This window comes from Coregonus lavaretus (genome assembly GCF_964263955.1).
Source record: "Coregonus lavaretus genome assembly, chromosome: 24".
NCBI classification, from domain to species: Eukaryota; Metazoa; Chordata; class Actinopteri; order Salmoniformes; family Salmonidae; genus Coregonus; species Coregonus lavaretus.
This window is the reverse complement of record NC_140011.1, coordinates 11228225-11251341: the sequence shown is the minus strand read 5'-3', so window position 1 is coordinate 11251341 and position 23117 is coordinate 11228225.

Genomic DNA, 23117 nt, shown 5'->3' with positions numbered 1-23117 from the left:
TTACTGTTCAACATTTTATAATCAGATTCTCTAATCCCCAGGTTGGAACCAGTATGGCTAAATCTCTCCGCAAGGCGACCAAAAGAACAAGAGACCCGAACCCTTCGTTCTGACTCTCGTGGACAATTGCCTCCACTCCCTGGCATTCACCATCAGGAATGTGCAGGCTCTAGAGTAGAAAACATTATTTTTCATTGTTGTTTGTTTTACATGAATTCATATTGAAAATGTATTCCTGGAAGGGGTTGGGGGAGTAGAGGGTAAATCATTTACTTTTCTTCAGCCCCTTTCCTCAGCTTTAATTGGCAGCGCTGCTGTGATTTAAGAATGACGGATTGTGCTTCTAAAGTTTGTGTTTATTTGTGTGTTTCTTATTTGTTGTTTATCTTTTGCATGACTTCATTTTGTTTCTGAAATTAATATCTGAAAATAAACATTTAGTATTTTATCTACAATTTGTCATGATTGGCCATATGTCATTTTAAGAATTTCATAGACTATGTAGTAACGTTGTAACATTGATTGTTATTGTTCAGAAATATTTGTACCTTTAGAAAATTTAACCCCATCAACCTACGAGTATCAGGGAACCATAGTGAGACGATCCAATTCCTGTAATGAAGTCTCCTCAGGTTCCCGTGGTATTGGGTTTCTCTTGGCTCCAGCGACACAACCCCTTTATTGACTGGTCTCCTGGTGCTATCATGGGTTGAAGCCCGTTCTGCCATGCTCATTGCCTGAAGTCAGCGTAGCCTGCCCCGGGACATCTTCCTGGGGACTCGGAAGTTGCCCCGGACCTCTCCGCCATTCCCGCGGAGTACCAGGACCTCCGGGAGGTGTTCAGTAAGGCCCGGGCCACTTTGCTTCCGCTCAACCGACCCTACGACTGCGGAATAGACCTTCTCCCAGGCACCACTCCGCCCCGGGGACGACTGTACTCGCTGTCGGGTCCGGAGACCAAGGCTATGGAGACCTACATTGAGGACTCCCCAGCTGCCGGGTTCATCCGTCTTCTTTATGGAGAAGGAAAAAACCCTGCGCCCGTGCATCAACTACCAGGGCCTCAATGACATCACGGTGAAGAACCGCTACCACTCATCTCCTTGACCTTCGAGCCGCACCAGAAGGCCAAATAGATTAGATTAGATAACTGGATGTTTGTTCCTGACGCTGTCCGTGGGAGTGGGCCCACTCTTTCAGGCTTGCATGCCACCCGGGCTCCTATCGGACCCTGGCTTTTGTGCGACAACGCTTTTGGTGGTCTACGTGGTTCCTGACATCTCCACGTTCAACGCTGCCTGCACGATCTGTGCGCAGAACAAGACTCCTCGGCAAGCTCCAGCTGGTCTCCTCCAACCTCTGCCTGTTCCTCACCTTCCCTGGTCTCACGTATCCCTGGACTTTGTCACGGGTCTTCTCCCGTCTGATGGCAACATCGCCATCCTGACAGTTGTGGACCGGTTTTCCAAAGCCGCCCACTTCATTCCTCACCCCAAGCTACCCTCCGCCAAAGAGACGGCCCAGCTCATGGTGCAGCGCATCTTCCGGATCCATGGACTCCCAGTGGACATGGTCTCCGACTGGGGTCCACAGTTCTCGTCCAGGTTCTGGAAGGCATTCTGCACACTCATTGGGTCGTCGGCCAGCCTGTTGTCCGGTTTCCACACTCAGTCCAATGGCCAGTCGGAGCGAGCCAACCAAGACCTGGAGACGACTCTGTGCTGCCTGGTCTCCGCCAACCCCATTACCTGGAGCCAGCAACTAGTTTGGGTCGAATAAGCCCGCAACACCCTTCCCTGCTCTGCCACAGGTCTTTCGCCCTTTGAGTGTTCCCTGGGTTATCAGCCCCCGCTCTTCCCGGAGCAAGAGGACGAGGTCGGCATACCCTCGGCCCAGATGTTTGTCCGCCGCTGTCGTCGTACCTGGAGGAGAGCCCGGTAGGCTCTTCTCAAGTCCACCTCCAGGTATTGACGACAAGCGGACCGCCACCGGACCCCGGCTCCTCGGTATCGTCTCGGGAAGAAGGTATGGCTGTCCACCACCCTGGATTATTGACCTATGCGTGCCCTGACCCTGAGACTGCCTGCCGTTCTGTACCTTTTGGACTCTGATCTGGATTACCCTTGACCTGTCATTTGCCTGCCCCCTGTTTTTGTAATAAACTTTTGTTACTTCGACACTGTCTGCATCTGGGTCTTCTCCTGAAACGTGATGTAAAGCCAAGGTTGCCGATTTACTGCCACCTGCAGTTATGGATCACGAGCAAAGGAGCACAGCCCCATAATGCAAGAAAATCTTTTTTGGGTATCCCTCCCAACCCATAGCTTACATATTAGAAGAAGATGGTCTACCTTTGAAACTAATGGTCTGCCTAATTCAACCTTAAACACACATGGAAACACTACTTCCTAAATCGTTCATTTTGAATGGAAAGGTTTTCTAGTGATATAGTTGCCCATCCATAGAGATGAGCCAAACACTGAAAAACACTGTTCATTCATTGATATGAATGAGTGGAATTTATATTCAGAACAGAGCAGCTGACTGTTTGATTTCTGTATTGTTCTCTTTACTTGATGTAAAAAGCAGGCATAATAGGTTGGTGGGAGAGAGAGAGAGAGAGAGAGAGAGAGAGAGAGAGAGAGAGAGAGAGAGAGAGAGAGAGAGAGAGAGAGAGAGAGAGAGAGAGAGAGAGAGAGCGAGTGTCACGATCGTCAAAAGGAGCGGACCAATGCGCAGCGTTGCGAGTGAACATGATGACTTTATTTAGTAAAGTGCAACACGAGAAAACAAAACAAAAGACGATACGTGAAGTCCAAAAGTTACCAATACTGAAACACGGAACATGGAACAAGGAAACAAAAACCCACAAACACAAGGTGAAAAACACACAGAATATATATGGCTCCCAATCAGAGATAACGAGCCGACAGCTGACACTCGTTACCTCCGATTGGGAGTCATTAACCAATCACCACTAAACACAAACAAAATGAAACTCACCCAAACCCAACACCACCAAATGAAATACACCCTGGCTCCAACACACAGTCCCGGAGCCAGAGTGTGACAGTACCCCCCCCCAAAGGCGCGGACTCCGACCGCGCCTAACCCAAAAAATGGGGAGGGCTGGGTGGGTGTTGCTCCTCGGAGGCGGCTCTGGCACTGGTCGTGGTCCCCACCCCACCATAGTCACTACCCGCTTTAGTAGCCTCCTCCATTTGACCACCCTACAACCTAACCCACCTGGATTAAGGGGCAGCACCGGACTAAGAGGCAGCACCGGACTAAGGGGCAGCACCGGACTAAGGGACAGCACCAGGATAAGAAGCAGCACCGAGCTAAGGTGCAGCACCGGACTAAGGGGCATCACCAGGATAAGGGACAGCACCAGGATAAGGAGCAACACCGAGCTAAGGGGCAGCACCGGACTAAATGGCGGATCCTGGCTGGCTGGCTCTGGCGGATCCTGGCTGGCTGGCGGATCCCGGCTGGACGGCTCTGGCGGATCCCGGCTGGACGGCTCTGGCGGATCCCGGCTGGACGGCTCTGGCGGATCCCGGCTGGACGGCTCTGGCGGATCCCGGCTGGACGGCTCATGGCTGGCTGACGGATCTGGCTGCTCATGGCTAGCTGACGGATCTGGCTGCTCATGGCTAGCTGACGGATCTGGCTGCTCATGGCTGGCTGACGGATCTGGCTGCTCATGGCTGGCTGACGGATCTGGCTGCTCATGGCTGGCTGACGGATCTGGCTGCTCATGGCTGGCTGACGGATCTGGCTGCTCATGGCTGGCTGACGGATCTGGCTGCTCATGGCTAGCTGACGGATCTGGCTGCTCATGGCTAGCTGACGGATCTGGCTGCTCATGGCTGGCTGACGGATCTGGCTGCTCATGGCTGGCTGACGGATCTGGCTGCTCATGGCTGGCTGACGGATCTGGCTGCTCATGGCTGGCTGACGGATCTGGCTGCTCATGGCTGGCGGAAGGCTCTGGCTGATCCTGTCTGGCGGAAGGCTCTGGCTGATCCTGTCTGGCAGAAGGCTCTGGCTGATCCTGTCTGGCAGAAGGCTCTGGCTGATCCTGTCTGGCGGAAGGCTCTGGCTGATCCTGTCTGGCGGAAGGCTCTAGCGGCTCCGGTCTGGCGGACGGCTCTGATGGCTCATGGTAGACGGGCGGCTTTGCAGGCTTTGGGCAGACGGGCAGTTCAGGCCCCGTTGGGCAGACGGCAGACTCTGGCCGTCTGAGGCGCACCGTAGGCCTGGTGCGTGGTGCCGGAACTGGAGGTACCGGGCTGAGGACACGCATCTCAGGGCTAGTGCGGGGAGAAGCAACAGGGCATGCTGGACCCTGGGGACGCACCGTAGGCCTGATGCGTGGTGCCGGAACTGGAGGTACCGGGCTGAGGTCACGCATCTCAGGGCTAGTGCGGGAAGCAGCAACAGGGCATGCTTGGCCCTGGGGACGCACCGTAGGCCTGATGCGAGGTGCCGGAACTGGTCGGGCTGGGCTGGCGACGCGCACCGTACACTTGGTGCGGGTGGCAGGAACAGGCCGAACTGGGCTGGCGACGCGCACCGTAGGCTTCCTACGAGGCTCAGGAACAGGCCGGGCTGGGCTGGCGACGCGCACCGTACACTTGGTGCGGGTGGCAGGAACAGGTCGGGCTGGGCTGGCGACGCGCACCGTACACTTGGTGCGGGTGGCAGGAACAGGCCGAACCGGGCTGGCGACGCGCACCGTAGGCTTCCTACGAGGCTCAGGAACAGGCCGGGCTGGGCTGGCGACGCGCACCGTACACTTGGTGCGGGTGGCAGGAACAGGCCGAACCGGGCTGGCGACGCGCACCGTACACTTAGTGCGAGGGGCCGGAACAGGCCGTACCGTACGGGGAACACACACTACTGGCTGTACCTCGGGATTAGGAACGGGCCGGACCGGACTGGTTACACACCCCAGTACCTCTCGCCGAGCCTCTACACCTTCCTTCCCTGCTCTTCCCAGTAGCCCCCTTAACCTGGTAGCTTCCTGAATCCGCCCCTTCTCTGCCTCCGTCAGCCCCCTTAACCTGGTAGCCTTCTGCATCTGCCTTGTGGCAGCCTCCTGCTGCTCAGTCGCCCAAGCCATGTGCCCCCCCCCAAAAATTTCTTGGGGTTGCCTCTCGTCCACGGGCTTCCAGCCTCGCCTTCGTGCTGCCTCCTCATACCACCTCCTCTCGGCTTTGGCTGCCTCCAGCTCTTCACGAGGGAGGCGATATTCTCCCGGTTGTGCCCAAGGACCCTTTCCATCCAATATCTCCTCCCATGTCCATGAATCCTTGACAGGTGGATACTGTTGCCGCTTGACACGCCGCTTGGTCCTTTGATGGTGGGTTTTTCTGTCACGATCGTCAAAAGGAGCGGACCAATGCGCAGCGTTGCGAGTGAACATGATGACTTTATTTAGTAAAGTGCAACACGAGAAAACAAAACAAAAGACGATACGTGAAGTCCAAAAGTTACCAATACTGAAACACGGAACATGGAACAAGGAAACAAAAACCCACAAACACAAGGTGAAAAACACACAGAATATATATGGCTCCCAATCAGAGATAACGAGCCGACAGCTGACACTCGTTACCTCCGATTGGGAGTCATTAACCAATCACCACTAAACACAAACAAAATGAAACTCACCCAAACCCAACACCACCAAATGAAATACACCCTGGCTCCAACACACAGTCCCGGAGCCAGAGTGTGACAGCGAGAGAGAGAGAGCAAGTGAGTGAGAGAGAGAGAGAGCAAGTGAGTGAGAGAGAGAGCAAGTGAGTGAGAGAGAGAGAGAGAGCAAGTGAGTGAGAGAGAGAGAGAGAGCCATTTCCTCCCTCTCTCTGTTAGAGATGTTCTCTCTCTATTCCTACAGCGTTAGTATGTTGATTAAATGAAAAAGCTGGTCTTAACGGTAACCATCTCCGACTCTCCACTGACACCATGGATAAAAGGTCAAGCAAACTTTTTCCTCTGAGTCTCTCATCCCTCTCTCTGAGTCTGTGTGATCTCTGTAGTGTGGCCCCGGGGGCAGTAACTTTGGGAGAGTTTGGGGCTTGGTGAGGCGAGAGGTTTGTAATTGGATATGATTGCTGCTGCTCGGATCCTCTGACCTTCATACATTTTGGATGATACTCAAGCAGAAGCACACGCACACAAACACATACCAGACAGAAAGGAAATCATTAATGTGCAATTTGCTATGAGTGGCAACATATCCTAATGTTACTCATAATCAATTAGGCGTGAGCTTAAGCCACTGCGTTAAATCTTTAATTCAGTAATTAAATGTAAATCACAGTGTGTAGAAATGTGAATAACAACACTGTAATGAAGGGAGAGGCTTTCTACAAGCTAAATTAGTAATGACAGCCATCAAGCAGAATACATCAGACAGAAAACACAGATTTTCTGTGATGGGGAAGGTTAGGCATGCAGACAGTGGGGAAGTGAAACAGAAGCGAAGAATGGAAAAAATAAGGGGAAAAAATTACATGATCATGACCTCTGAATTTGTCATGAATTATAGCAAATTCCAGGGGAGGGTATATCCTCTCCATTCCAATCACATAGATGAAGTTTTCCATATCTTTCATTCTAAAAAAGTTATCTTTATCTCTCTCTCATGTTTTATCAACCAGCCAGCCCTTAGTATGTGGACAATCTGTCGGATCTGATTTCTGTTCAACTAGAGAAAGTGAGTTAACACCTGAAAGAATTAAAGATAAATTAAACAGAATTAAAACCAGATTAAAAAGTAGAACCAGCCGGTTCACGCTTTTTCATCCCCAGTCGCTATTTCAATCTGATTAAATTATCAACGGCAAAATCCATATTACAGAACAATTATAACATAAATTAGTCTGATTTCCCCTCGCTTGCGAGAGGTGGTGAAGAACTAAACACAGAACAAAAGAAGATCTACTTCAAAATGCTGATAGACTTTGTTATCACAAAGCATGGTAATAATACTAAAACATGAAGACTACCTGGGAGAGATCTCACAGTGGAGTACCTGAATACACGGGTGTGTTAATTAAAGCTTGTAATTACATTTTGTAATTAAGAGGTTGTTGTTGATGAAAGCTAAACAGATAGACTTTTCTACAAGCTCACTACCCCCTGCTGTTTTCACACTGCTGTTTTGACTTTGTGTCTCTGTGTTAGTTTGTGTGCTGGATCTGTGCGTGTGTGTTTATTAACAGCACTGTGTGTGTATGTGTGTGTGTGTCTACTGATTCTAGTGGCTCTATTTTAACGCAATGGTAAATCTTAGCGCTGCCGGTAGCACTATTGGTCTGGTAGAGTGTCAGAATATTATTGCTATTTTCACAGCGGGAATTATGGGCGCAGCAAAAGGCGGTGGCTCAAAAGGGTTGCTTTATGATGAATAAATAAGTTGTAGGTGTGTTGAGGCTTGACCCCTAACTGGTCAATCAGAACATGCTCCATGGCTAAATTGCTTGTGTTGTGTATTTACGGTATTTTAAGTATTGCGTTGTAAATCATTCCAAATGGAATGTTAGTCCGTTATAGACTAGTTTGTTAAATAGCCTCTGCAGGGCCGTCTTTAGCCTTTTGGGGTTTTAAGTTTTAAATTGAATTTCCTACAATTCTACACATTTATGCCATGGGGCAGTGTCACGACTTCCTCCGAGGCTGCCTCCTCTCCTTTTTCGGGCAGGCTTCGGCGTTCGTCGTCACCGGCCTTCTAGCCACTGCCGCTCCGCTCCTCATCTCATCATTCCATTTGTTTTGTCTTGTTTATTACACACACCTGGTTCATATCCCCTCATCAGTACCTGTATAAGTGTTCCCTCTGCCCCCTTGTCTTTGTGTGTGATTGTTTATTGTGAGGATAGTGAAGCTCGGTGGAGCTCCTTGTATTTTGTATATCCGGGGTAATTTTCCTTGTGTGCCTTGTTGGTTCCAGTGCGCCTGTTTTGCGCTCTGGACTGTTTGACGCATTACTGCGTAACTTTGTTTTCCGGAATAAATCCTGTTATTCTGTGATTTACCCTCCTGCGCCTGACTCCTTCTAATCACCCAACACAGAATCACACACTTGACATGGGGTCAGCAGGAGAAGCGAACATGCCAGGAGTCGTGGCACGCGTCCGGGAGCATTCTGATATGCTAGCCAGCTTGGGAGAGGCGATGGAGCGGGTTCTCCAGGTCGTCCAACGCCTGGAGAGGAGAGGACCCGATCCTTCGAGACCAGCTGAGCGACCGGATCCAGCCACCCACACCCCAGCACCCAGAGGGATTCAACTATCCCAACCAAGGGAGTATGACAGGACAGCTGCCCGCTGCCAGGGATTCCTCCTGCAGCTGGACCTTTACTTCACCACCGTCAGCCCGGCTCCATCAGAGCAGGAGAAGGTGTCTGCCCTCGTCTCCTGTCTCTCGGGGAAAGCCCTGGAGTGGGCCAACGCGGTTTGGAGTGAAGGAGGAGCCGTGTTGGACAACTACGGGAAGTTCGCTCAACTCTTCTGGGCAGTCTTCGACCACCCGTCCGAAGGTAGAGAGGCGGGTGTGCGGCTGGTCCACCTGAGGCAGGGGACGAGGACCGCGCAGGACTTCATCCTGGAGTTTCGGACTCTAGTGGCAGGGTCCGGGTGGAATGAACGGGCCCTCATCGACCACTTCTGTTCTCATCTACAAGAGAATGTCCGACGGGAGCTAGCCTGCCGGGACAACATGTTGTCCCAAAACCAACTGGTGGACATGGCCATCCGGTTGGACAATCCTCTGGCTGCCAATAACAGCTAGTTTTCAGTTTTTCCTTCCCCACTCATACCTAGTGATGGAAAAAGTACCCAATTGTCATACTTGAGTAAAAGTACAGATACCTTAATAGACAATTACTCAAGTAAAAGTGAAAGTCACCCAGTAAAATACTACTTTACATTTACATTTACGTTTACGTCATTTAGCAGACGGTCTTATCCAGAGCGAATTACAAATTGGTACATTCACCTTATGATAGCCAGTGGGACAACCACTTTACAATTTTTATTATTATTTTAAATTTTTCTAATTTTTTTATTCTTAATTTTTAGAGTATATTTATAATTTTTTCCTTTTACTTGAGTAAAAGTATTTGGTTTTAAATATACTTAAGTATCAAAAGTAAATGTAATTGCTAAAATATAGTTAAGTATCAAAAGTAAAAGTATAAATGTAGTGAGTCCACCAGATCAGAGGCAGTAGGGATGACCAGGAATGTTCTCTTGATAAGTTTGTGAATTTGACAATTGTCTTGTCCTGCAAAGCATTCAAAATGTAACATGTACTTTTGGGTGTCAGGGAAAATGTATGGAGTAAAAAGTACATTTATTTTCTTTAGCCCTTTGATGCATACCATCACACAGGTGGGATCATTCTACAGTGGTCCCTGGAGCGTATGCTCAAACCGGTGTGATGAGAATGCTTATTTAGAATGTCTAATAAAATTGGGCCAATGGCCAAACCCCAAGTATCCTGTTTCAGGCTCAATGTATAGACAATTTCGACCAATGAGAACTTGCCACATGTAGCTATGATTCCCTGGTTGGAACCCCTACACAGATTCTAAACAGATGTTGAACTGAGAAACTATTTCCATTGATCGTTAATTCCCTATAGTCCTCTATTGACCACTAGTCCTCTGTGTTGTGTATTTATCTTAAAATATTCTTACACTCCCCCCTAGACCATTTAAAAAATACATATTTTTAGAAAACAATAGAAAACATAGACAGTATAAAGAACGTTCGCTGTAAGCATAAAATCATTTACATGAAACACCTTGCATTTCTATAAAACACAAAGGGCATATTTTACTTGCTGTTGCGATAAGAAATAGATTTCAAACAAAGTTATAGAAAATAAGTATTAACAGGTGTGATGATGATGACCCACATCCTGTATTAGGAGGAAACTCACAACAACAACAAGAAATGTCTGAAACACAATAATATTCAATCATCCTATTGGCAAGGTAATTATTCACAGAGTCCTTTAAAAGTGACCAGCTGTTCCACACCAGTATCAGTCCCACATAGATAACTACTAGAGATTGTGTTCTGACAGTCTGCCGGTAGTGATGAATTCTTCTTCTGTTCCACTTGTTTTGATAAGGACGTGTCTAATGAAAACTTCACCAGAGATCTTGTATTGTTTCAGGTACATGCCTTGGGTCAAGGGATATTACTGCAGCTTCAGACGATAGATTATCATAACCTGTAAAGTAAACATGTCCTGGTTTCAAGAGACATTTATATTTCACATACTGTAGATTTCCCTAAGTAGGCATGTCCCAATGTTCAGGAAAACTGGACATTTCACCTTGATATCAGTAATATGATGACTGCAGTGTACAACATAGAAGCTTATCAGGTTCTGATCATCTTACTATGCTTCTTCACCCGAGATCGGCCCTCGACTGCTAATCAATCAGTTCTTTATTCTCCAGGCTCCGCTTTGTCATCAAAATGGACAACCTTGCAATGAGTGACATGTATCCATCGTGATTTGCACTGGACTTCGTTATGAGCAAAACTTGATAAGGACCTTCCCATTTTGGCCCTAATGTGTCTGTTACATATTTTTTTTACCATAACCCACGGGCCTGGCACTACGTCATGTCCCCCCTCGGGAGTTATTCCCCACGCCTCTTTTACTTGTCTGTCTGCTTCCCCAACTGCTTTAGAAAGTTGTATGCAATGGTTAAGCTTTGTGTTACTCATAAAGTGTATGTCTGCCTTTCTCAAATCTAAAGTGCCTGGTAGTGACATGGGTCGAACCTGTGACGAACTCAAATGAACTCAACCCTGTGGTTTTGTAATGTGTTGCCCGTATATTACATAAGACCGTTGGCAATGCATCTGGCCATGCTATCCCTTCTTGATGCATCTTCGAAAGTCTCTCTTTCATCAATCTATTTGTGCATTCTACCTTACCACTCTACCTTACCACTGGTAAGGGCAGTGTAGTTGCCAGTCTATGTTCAGAAGACGAGCTACCTCCTCACACACTTTTCCTGTGGAATGAGTGCCTTGGTCGGAATCTAATTGTTCCGGATATCCCCATCTGGGAATGACTTCTCGAATCAGAATTCTAGCTGTGTGTTGTGCGGTTCCTTTCTTAGTAATGTAGGCTTCAACCCATCATGAGAAACGATCAACAACAACCAGCACATCTTCCTGTTCTTTACATTTGGGCAGCGTGATGTAGTCAAGCTGTAGATGTCTGAAGGGTCCTGGTGGGGCAGGCGCTGGTCTGAAGGGTCCTGGTGGGGCAAGCGCTGGTTTGAAGGGTCCTGGTGGGGCAGGCGCTGGTCTGAAGGGTCCTGGTGGGGCAGGCGCGCGTCGTGTCTGTACTTTCCCTCGTCCCTTGGTGTTGTTTTCCATACAAATGTTGCAATTCACTACGACAGCCTCAGTCTCTTCCCGCACACCAGCATTCCACCATTTGCCCACAAAATGATAAACTATCTTGTCCACACCAATGTGTCCCAAAAAGTGGATCTGTGTCACCAAGTAGGGTAAGAGTGCATTTGGCACTACACAACTCAGGTGTTATTTCCACACACCTTCTTGATTGAGTTTTCACCCTGCAGCCATCCATTCCCACACTTCATATTTTGGTGTACTGCTCTGCATGTCTCTAATGTGTTGCAATGTATCCAAGGTGTATTTCCTAATCAGTTTAGGTGACAGAGGTGTTCTCTTGGCAGCCGCCTTGGCAGCTCTGTCAGCCAGATCATTACCTTTACTCTCGTCTGTAAAGCTTTTTCCATGTGCTTTCATTTTCAAAATCACAACTTGTCCAGGTAACTGGAGAGCATTCAGTAGAGCCATCACCCCTGGTCCATTCTTCACAGGAACTCCCAGTGATGCCATGAATACTCTGTTTTTCAATATTTTTCCAAAATCATGGGTAACACCGAAAGCATACCTTGAGTCTGTGTTGATATTAGATATCTAGCACTGTGTTTCCGCCTACTGTTTTGGAATGTGAATTCATTACATGTTGTGACACAACAAGGGAAGACAAATTGCCCTACCAACTGACCCTACACCCATGAAAACCTCACCAATATTCCACTACTTGGAAATATCTGATCCTACACCAGGCTGGCAACCTGGGAGGACGGTATACTATTGTTCAACACACCTTGTAACTCTTCTGCAATAAAATCTCGTACACCCAAGTACTTCTCTGCAGCTGCCACCACAACATCTATTTTCTGTGATTTATGTTCCATTTCTACGGTACAGTTGATAACCAAGGCTCTGAACGCTTAGAAACCAACCTTATGAAGCACATGTTATTCCTATCCCTCTCTATTGGCCTCGGCTTACTCACAGGGAGCCTCTTAGGATCACTCACCCTGGACCCATCTTCCTCTACTACTCTCTTCACTGCCTCAGTATATGACACCTTCTGTACTACTCTGATCCAGGCAACCTAAACCCGCCTTTCTCTCACCGGATGCTTCTGATCTCCAGGCACATTTGTACCCCTACAGTTAACACTTTTCCCACTGATACTACACATTCCTTTGTATCATGCCATCCTGCACACTTCTCACATCTAGGAATCTCCCCCCTAAACACTGCTGCAACATGACCATAAGCTTGGCACCTAAAACACTGTAATGGGTTTGGGACAAAGGCTCTCACAGGATAACTGACACATCCTTACTTCACTTTGTCGGGTAACTACTCTACATTAAAACTCAGCAGGACAGACAGTGTCTTCTCTGTTTCACCACGCTCTCCACCGGGACTGCGTCTCACCAAACGGCGGGCGTCACAAACACAGGGAATCTTCCATTTCAGTTGATCCTCCTCAACACTTAACGCCACCTCAGTTGTCACTCCTTTCAAAGGCGCCCTGCACCGGAGAGCAAAGCAAGTCACAGTTCTTGTCTCTAGGCGTGTGGTGCAGAACGCCCGCTTCCTCTGAAGGGAAGAAACACAAAACAATAAGGGGTTAAATACATGTCAAAAAAAGGTCTTACTGCTATTAGCTCATACAAAGGCATTGAATAACATATTCTCTAAATGGAACCACAAATAGTCCCCCCAAAAAATCTAAAGGAAGTTTGTTCTAAAGTGTCTCTCATATATCTGATCAGGAAACATTTATTATTTTTATTTTTTTTACATGTATTTGCCCCTTATCTTTGGCACTAAACAGTCTCCATATATATATATTGCCATTCATTTTTTGAACTGATACTGGGGGACCTTCAGACGAGTCTTGTGAGGCCTGTGGGCGTCCTAGAGAAAAACAATGTTCGTGAGAGTCTCACCTTTCCACAGAGGGGTCATATGAGTGTGTTGCCCAAACCGTTCGGACGCGACAGACAGAAGTTGGCAGAAGTTGGCAGATCAGCTGTACCGAATTCAGACGAGTCCCAAGATGCTTGTGGGGGTCATAGAGCAAAATGGAGAACACCATTGTGTTTGTGAGAGTCTCATCTTTCCACAGTGGGGTCATAATACACTGCACAAAAATATACCTTTACTGAGTTACAGTTCATATAAGGAAATCAGTCAAATTAATTAAATTCATTAGGCCCTAATCTATGGATTTAAAGACTGGGAATACAGATATGCATCTTTTGGCCACAGATACCTTAAAAAAATAAGGTAGGGCCGTGGATCAGAAAACCACTCAGTATCTGGTGTGACCACCATTTGCCTCATGCAGCGCGACATGTGGAACGTTGTCCCACTCTTCTTAAATGGCTGTGCGAAGTTGGTGGATAATGGTGGGAACTAGAACATGCTGTCGTAGACGTCAATCCAGAGCATCCCAAACATGCTCAATGGTGGACCTGTCTGGTGAGTATGCAAGTCATGGAAGAACTGGGACATTCTTTCAGCTTCCAGGAATTGTGTACAGATCCTTGTGACATGGGGTCATGCATCATCATGCTAAAACATAAGGTGATGGAGCCGGATGAATGGCACGACAATGGGCCTCAGGATCTCGTCACGGTATCTCTGAGCATTCAAATTGCCTTTGATAAAATGCAATTGTGTTGTCCGTAGCTTATGCCTGCCCATACCATAAACCCACCGCCACCATGGGGCATTCTGTTCACAACGTTGACATCAGCAAACCGCTCACCCACACGGTGCCATTCATGCTGTCTGCCATCTGCCCGGTATAGTTGAAACCGGGATTCATCCATGAAGCACACTCTTCTCCAGCGTGCCAGTGGCCATCCAAGGTGACTATTTGTCCACTGAAGTCCGTTACGATGCCGAACTCAAGTCAGGACAAGACCCTGGTGAGGACGACGAGCACGCAGACGAGCTTCCCTGAGACGGTTTCTGACAGTTTATGCTGAAATTATTTGTTTGTGCAAACCCACAGTTTCATCAGCTGTCCTGGTGGCTGGTCTCAGACCGTGAATTAGCCGGATGTGGAGGTCCTGGTTTGGTGTGGTTACATGTGGTGTGCGATTGTGAGGCCGGTTGGATTACAGACAAATTCTAAATCGACGTTAGAGGCGACTTATGGTAGAGAAATTAACATTAAATTATCGGGCAACAACTCTGGTGGACATTCCTGCAGTCAGCATGCCAATTGCACGCTCCCTCAAAACTTGAGACATCTGTGGCATTGTGTTATGTGACAAAACTGCAGTGGCCTTTTATTGTCCCTAGCACAAGGTGCACCTGTGTAATGATCATGCTGTTTAATCAGCTTCTTGATATGGATTATCTTGATAAAAAGGAGAAATTCTCACTAACAGGGATTTAAACAAATTTGTGAGAAGAAAAAGAGAGAAATAAGCTATTTGTGCAAATGGAACATTTCTGGGATTTTTTTTTTCTGCTCATGAAACATGTGACCAACACTTGTTTGCATTTATATTTTTGTTCAGTATAGTTCAGAATCTACAGCCGATTTTTGGAGAAGACCAATATTCGGGATGTCTCATGGTCTGACAAACACTGCTCTAGCTCTGTCACCTTTCAGATGCAGAATTGCGACATAGGCGGATGTGGTGGATTGAGACGCATCTAATACAAATTTACGCAGGGGCACAGACATTGACCTTAGGGGGTTAACATAATGCAGCAGAGAGAGTTTATCCTCTGAGGGTATACGCCACTGTTTTCTGATGAAACTGCTCTACAGTAACATGGATTCAAGCAGTCCGTTTTTAACGACTGTGATGCTGTCTCATTCTGAGTGTGTGTTTCGTCCTAGCATGAGTGTGCGATGAGTACTGTATTTCGTGACATTACTGTGAGGTAAATAAACCGCCTCTAACCTCCGTTATGTTGGTGAATGTACAGTCACTACAGAACATCCTGGACGAGCCCCGTTCGAGACTATCCTATCAATGGGACCTGAACAAATGTAATATTCTATGTGTCTCGGAGTCATGGCTGAACAAGGACATGGATAATATACATCTTGCTGGCTTTTCCATGCATTGTCAAGACCGGTCAGAAGCCCCGGAGAAGATGAGGGGGGTAGGGGTGTGTCTCTTCGTTAACAACAGCTGGTTGCGCAATCTCTAATGTTAAGGAAGTCTCTAATTTTTGCTCACCTGAGTTATAATATGATAAGCTGCAGACCATAGTACTTACCAAGAGAGTTTTCATGCACCAAGTCTGGAACCAACAGGACCCTGAACAGCTTCTACCCCAAAGCCATAAGACTGCTAAATAGTTATCGAAATACCTACCACGACTATCTGCATTGAACTCAATCTTTTGCTTATCACATATGCTGCTGCTACTGTTTATTATCTATCCTGTTGCCTAGTCACTTTACCTCTACTTATATGTACATATATACTTCAATTACCTCGTACCCCTGCACATCGACTCGGTACTGGTACCCCATCTATATAGCCAAGTTATCGTTACTCATTGTGTATTTATTCCTTGTGTTATTGTTTTTTCTTTTTCTTTCTGCATTGTTGGGAAGGGCCCGAAGTAAGCATTTCACTGTTACTCTACACCTGTTGTTGACGAAGCATGTGAGAAATAACATTTGATTTCATTTGATTTTAAGTTGATGACAGACATCTTGCCCTCAGTCTGTTGTGTTGACATTTCCCAAAGGCCGTAGTCAGCCCCTGTCAACCAGGGGAAACTAGTGACATGGCTGGATTTCAAACTGAACACTTGGTCCCTAAGCCCTTTATCGAGTGGCCACATGCTGTTGTGTTTGATAGTGATCACTAGAGTCTGCAAGTGTTTTAGCCAAAATGAGCATTGAGATGATGCGCACTCGACATCCCAACTGCCACTTATCAATAATCCAAAATTCTAAATCCTTTCGTGACTCATTTGCTATGAAACACGGGCACTGGGGACCTGCAGACACACGCATACTCCAATAAGACAGTGAGAAAGTTGTAAAACAAAACGACATCTCGCTACTTCTGCAAGTATATCGGTCGCCAGTGATTTCATCAGCTGGTTTTAGCTTGTTGCTAGCTAGCTTCACTGACAAACACAGAGATGGAATTTTAGCTAGCACTAGATAAGGATGGGCACTGCACTGATAAACAGCGTGTAGCTGGTACTTATTTATGATAGTTTGACAGCTTGCTGATGAAATTGTATACAGCTTCTCAGCACAGTCAGTCCGTACTTCAGCATGTTTCCAAAGCACAAATCGCTATGTTGGAACATTGTGTCAGCTAAATGCACAGCACAGCATCAGACTCGATACTGTACTGACTTGGGGCAGAGCAAGCTGTTTGCTGCTTCATTAAAACTAATTCATTGTGATAAAATAATGTTACTATAGTAGTAAATATTTAGCTAGCTTGCTTATGGAAGGAGCATTGCATTTAGTGTTGCATTAGCTGGTTGGCCTTTCATTTCATATGAAGTGACTGGCTCAGGCTTAGCTAGCAAGTAAATAATGGACACGTTTTTGTGCACATGGTAAAACCTCAGAAATACATTAAACTTCTTAGCTAGATGTAAAATCGAGCGACTAAGACCTTCTCGAAAACAAACATCAAAAGCAAATACAGAATTCTTGATTTATCTTGACTATTTTTGAAGGCAATGTAGTAGTGACTGTTGCTAGGTAACATGCTAAGATTCACGGGCAGAAGTTGCTGCCAAGGGCGCCGAGTCAGCACATGATGCCCACTCATTAAAGAGGCTTCTGAAGGGCGCTGTCGAGCCCTCGATGACTCGACAACTAGTGTTTGAGATTGACTCGTTTGACTCGTGAACGCGCATATTGAGTGATCGAGTGCTCAAAGTGTTCAAAGTGTTCGGTTTGAGATATACCTTATCTCTTGTCCATGCAATAAGCAATACATGGGCAAAACCAGTAGACAGATAAGAACACGTATTATAGAACACAAGAGTGCTTTAAGGAGAAATTTACCTAAATCCCCTATTGCACGTAATTTCTCAGAGGCCGGTCACCCCAGATAAAACATTCACATAGGGGTAGTAATCTTGAATGTATTTTTCTCCATACAGAATGCAGGTGGATGTTTGATATTTCTCTGTCCGTTTTATGTATATTCTGTATAAAATGTAGATCATGTAGTCTATTGTACTAGGTACCGATTTATAGATTTTCTGATGTTTTCTTTCTTGATCATGTGACCTATACAATTATCCTTTAAATAGCAGCCATGTTTTTTGTTTTCACCTTTCATGTATGCAGTTTCTTGCACAGATTTTTTGAGCACCATGGTGTTCTAATAAACATCTTTATTTTACATTCATGCCTCAGTTTTGGATTTATTAACTTTTTCGACAGTGTGCAGGTCTCCATCTCTCTCGGTTTGAGATTCAGACAGTATGAAAATGTAGGATTTGCTGATTGTGACAAAACAACATCAGCTTTTATTTTAGAAAATGCACCATTTTGGACATGCCACCCCACTGGGCATACACTGGTTGAATCAACGTAATTCTGACTGAAGTGCATTACCCCTCATATACCATTAGGAGTCAATGTTCAGGCAGGAATCATTTTACTGTGGGCTTCACATTTTATTTCAATATATTGTACCTCTTTATTTAGGTTGATGGCATGATGTTGAAACAATGACGTTTATTCAAACATACCATTTTACTATCAAATATAATATGCCATTTAGCAGACGCTTTTATCCAAAGCGACTTACAGTCATGCGTGCATACATTTTTTTGTGTATGGGTGGTCCCGGGGATCGAACCCACTACCTTGGCGTTACAAGCGCCGTGCTCTACCAGCTGAGCTACAGAGGACCACAACATTGAAACAAAGTCAAATAAAATATGTCTAATCAAATATACAATTCTACATAATTTCAACCACCCAATCAATATACAATTTATGTTTGTAATGTTTCCAAGTGGAATATTCAACGCAATTTCAACATATACATCGTTCTGATGATTTTGTTGTAATTAGATTGATGTAACAACCTGTCGGTCAGGTTGTCAATATATTTAAGTTGACATTTTACCCTAATTTCAATGTTTACATCGCAGGTTGAAATGAGATGAAAACAGTACTGGCTGATAATCCAATGTACTGTATTTTCTACGTTGATTCCACATCAAAATACATTGACAAATTACGTTGAACGAATGTTGATTCAACCAGTGTGCCCAGTGGGACATTAGTTTTTTGGCACCATCAGTTTCCCATATCTGTGGAGGGAGATTATTTTGAGCCCCCATGGAAACATGGTGAAGTTTTGATTGCAGTGTGTGTGAGGAGAGGGAGGTGCAGGGGGGAGGCTGGCAGAAAGTCTAGAGGTGGAAGGAATGGGCGGGGAAGAATCCTCACAGAGCCTGTTATCTGAGGAAAAGAAGCAGACAAAAAAAGAGAGAGAGAGAGAGAGCGAGAGAGAGAGAGAGAGAGAGGGCGGGCGGGCGGGCGGGCGGGCGGGCGGGCGGGCGGGATAGAGGCGGAAAGAGAGAAACAGAGAGTGAGAGAGAGAACTGAAGAGCGAGAGAAAGGGAACTGAAGAGAAAGAGAGAGCAAGAAAGAGCAAAATATAAAGAGAGGAAAGGTATGGAGAGAGTGACCGAAAAACAGGAAAGAGAGATAGAGGTATTAAAAACACAAGAGAGGTACCATGACAGAGGGGGTGGAACAGAAAGCACCCAGGCTAAGTAGAAATGCCAGGGGTTGGTTATGAAAAAGGGGCCAAGTGTCTCTCCCAGACCGCATACCCACTGAGCACAAAATGGTTGAACTTCATTTGTCAACGTATTGTGACGTGGAATCTATGTGGAAAATAAATTTGATTTGAAAAATGTCATCAGCGTAAATTGTTGTTTTGAGGGTGAAATTTCAACCACAGGATTATGTCACCATGGTAATCAATTTTCATCATAGACAAACCTTCTATGAAATGTGTTGGATTTGTACTTTTGAAACAATGTCAGATCCATCTCCTTCAAATGTTTAAATTTGGTTGCATTGACAACCAAATACAATTCAATATCACTTTCCCATTTCAGTATATAGCCTATTAATGTGTCGACATGTTAACAAATTATATGTTGGATTCACGTCTCCAACCTAATCAAAAATAAAAGATAAAGAATAGGATTAAGCCTGTCAAGGGTTCTGATGCGAATGTGGTGTGGAATCAAGTGCAGGACACAGGAGCTCAGTCAAACTTGACTTTACTGGAAAAGCACAAAATAAACGGGTCAAACTAACCCGGAGGCGAACAATACACAACAGTGCGTAAAATACAAAAACCGACTACGCACGAACAAAAGTGCGACGGTAATAAACAAGCGTCTGTCCAAACAACAGTAGAACACCAACAGACAGGAAAAACAATTACACACAACACATGACAGAAACAACGAGAACTTATAGGACACATAATCAACACTAAACATGAACAGGTGTACTAAACAGACCAAACCAATCAGACATCGAAAACAAAGAACGGTGGCAGCTAGTACTCCGAAGACGACGACCGCCGAAGCCTGCCCGAACAAGGAGGAGGAGTAGCCTCGGCCGAAACCGTGACAGTACCCCCCCCCCTTGACGCGCGGCTCCAGCCGTGCGCCGACCCCGGCCTCGAGGACGACCAGGAGGACGCGGATCAGGGCGCGTGGGATGACCACGATGGAACTCAGTCAGAAGAGACGGGTCCTGAGTGGCGCAGTAGTCTAAGGCATTGCATCGCTGTGCTAACTGTGCCACTAGAGATCCTGGTTCGAATCCAGGCTCTGTCGCAGCCGGCCGCGACCGGGAGACTCATGGGCGGCGCACAATTGGCCCAGCGTTGTCCAGGGTAGGGGAGGGAATGGCCGGCAGGGATGTAGCTCAGTTGATAGAGCATGGTGTTTGCAATGCCAGGGTTGTGGGTTCGATTCCCACGGGGGGCCAGTATAAAAAAAAAATATGTATTCACTAACTGTAAGTCGCTCTGGATAAGAGCGTCTGCAAAAAAAAAATGACAAAAAAAAATGACTATGTCCCTCCTTGGCACCCAGCACCGCTCCTCCGGGCCGTACCCCTCCCACTCCACAAGATATTGGAGACCCCCCCATCCGACGTCTCGAATCCAAGATGGACCGCACGGTGTACGCCGGTGCCCCCTCGATGTCTAATAGGGGCGGAGGAGTCTCTCTGATCTCATCTACCTGGAGTGGACCAGCTACCACCGGCCTGAGAAGAGACACATGGAACGAGGGGTTAATATTCTTATACTCAATAGGCAGTTGTAATCTGTAACACACCTCGTTCAATCTTCTCAGGACTTTAAACGGCCCCACAAACCGCCGACCCAGCAGGCGGAGGGGCAGGTTTCTGGTAGAGAGCCAGACTCGATCACCAGGTGCGTACACCGGCCCCTCACTGCGGTGGAGATCGGCGCTCGCCTTTTGACGACGGATGGCCCGCTGCAGATGGACGTGTGCAGCGTTCCACGTCTCCTCCGAGCGCCGCACCCACTCATCCACCGCAGGAGCCTCGATCTGGCTCTGCTGCCATGGTGCCAGAACCGGCTGGTAACCTAACACACATTGGAAAGGGGTTAGGTTAGTTGAGGAGTGGCGTAGGGAATTCTGGGCCATTTCTGCCCAAGGAACATACCGTGCCCACTCCTCCGGCCGGCCCTGGCAGTATGATCTAAGAAACCTACCCACATCCTGGTTCACGCGTTCCACCTGCCCATTACTCTCAGGATGGTAACCTGATGTAAGGCTCACCGAGACCCCCAAACGCTCCATAAATGCTCTCCAGACTCTGGAGGTGAACTGGGGACCTCGATCAGACACAATATCCTCGGGTACCCCGTAGTGCCGGAAAACGTGGGTGAATAGCGCTTCGGCGGTCTGTAGGGCAGTAGGAAGGCCCGGCATAGGGAGCAAACGACAGGCCTTAGAGAACCGGTCCACAACGACCAGTATAGTGGTATTCCCCTGCGAGGGGGGAAGGTCAGTGATGAAGTCCACCGAGAGGTGAGACCATGGTCGTTGTGGAACGGGCAGGGGTTGTAACTTACCCCTAGGCAGATGTCTAGGCGCCTTACACTGGGCGCACACCGAGCAGGAGGAGACATAAACCCTCACATCCCTGGCTAACGTGGGCCACCAGTACTTAGCACTAAGACAGTGCACTGTCCGGCCAATACCAGGATGTCCAGAGGAAGGTGACGTGTGAGCCCAATAAATGAGTCGATCCCGAACCTCGAGCGGAACGTACGTCCGACCCACAGGACACTGTGGAGGGCTAGGGTCGGTACGCAACGCCCGCTCGATTTCAGAATCGACCTCCCACACAACCGGTGCCACTAGACAAGACTCCGGTAGTATGGAAGTGGGCTCAACGGACCTCTCCTCTGTATCATACCGCCGGGACAGGGCGTCTGCCTTACCGTTCTGGGACCCAGGGATGTACGTGATTTTAAATACGAACCTGGCTAGAAACATGTTCCACCGAGCCTGGCGAGGGTTCAGTCTCCTAGCTGCCCGGATGTACTCCAGGTTCCGATGGTCAGTCAAAATGAGGAAAGGGTGTTGAGCCCCCTCAAGCCAATGCCTCCACACCTTTAGGGCCTGTACCACGGCTAACAGCTCCCTGTCCCCTACGTCATAATTTCGCTCCGCCGGGCTGAGCTTTTTAGAGTAAAAAGCACAGGGGCGGAGTTTAGGTGGCGTGCCGGACCGTTGAGATAGAACAGCCCCTATACCGGCCTCAGACGCGTCCACCTCTACCTGAAATGGTAAGGCGGGATCCGGATGCGCCAGCACCGGAGCCGAAGTAAACAGGCCCTTCAGTTTCCCAAAAGCCCTGTCCGCCTCAGCTGACCACTGCAAGCGCACTGGACCCCCTTTCAGAAGAGACGTGATGGAAGCTGCCACCTGTCCAAAACCCCGGATAAACCTCCGGTAGTAATTCGCAAAGCCCAAGAACTGCTGCACCTCTTTAACAGTGGTTGGGGTTTGCCAATTACGCACGGCTGACACACGGTCCACATCCATCTTCACCCCTGACGCGGACAACCGATAACCCAAAAAGGAGACCGACTCCTGGAAAAACAGACATTTCTCTGCCTTTCATACAGGTCGTGCTCCAACAGCCTCCTCAACACTCGACGCACCAGGGCTACATGCTCGGCTCGGGTAGGAGAGTACACCAGAATGTCATCAATGTACACGACCACACCTTGCCCCTGCATGTCCCGGAAGATCTCATCCACGAAGGATTGGAAGACTGAAGGAGCGTTCATCAACCCGTATGGCATGACGAGATACTCGTAATGACCCGAGGTGGTACTAAAGGCTGTTTTCCATTCATCGCCCTCCCTAATGTGCACCAAGTTATATGCGCTCCTGAGATCCAGTTTTGTGAAGAAACGCGCTCCGTGCAATGACTCCGTCATAGTCGCAATCAGAGGGAGTGGATAACTGTATTTCACAGTAATCTGATTGAGACCATTGTAATCAATGCACGGGCGCAACCCTCCATCCTTTTTCTTCACAAAAAAGAAGCTTGAGGACGCAGGGGAAGTGGAGGGCCATATGTATCCCTGTCTCAAAGATTCGGCTATGTAAGTCTCCATAGCCCTTTTCTCCTCTTGAGACAACGGATACACGTGGCTCCGCGGGAGCGCCGCT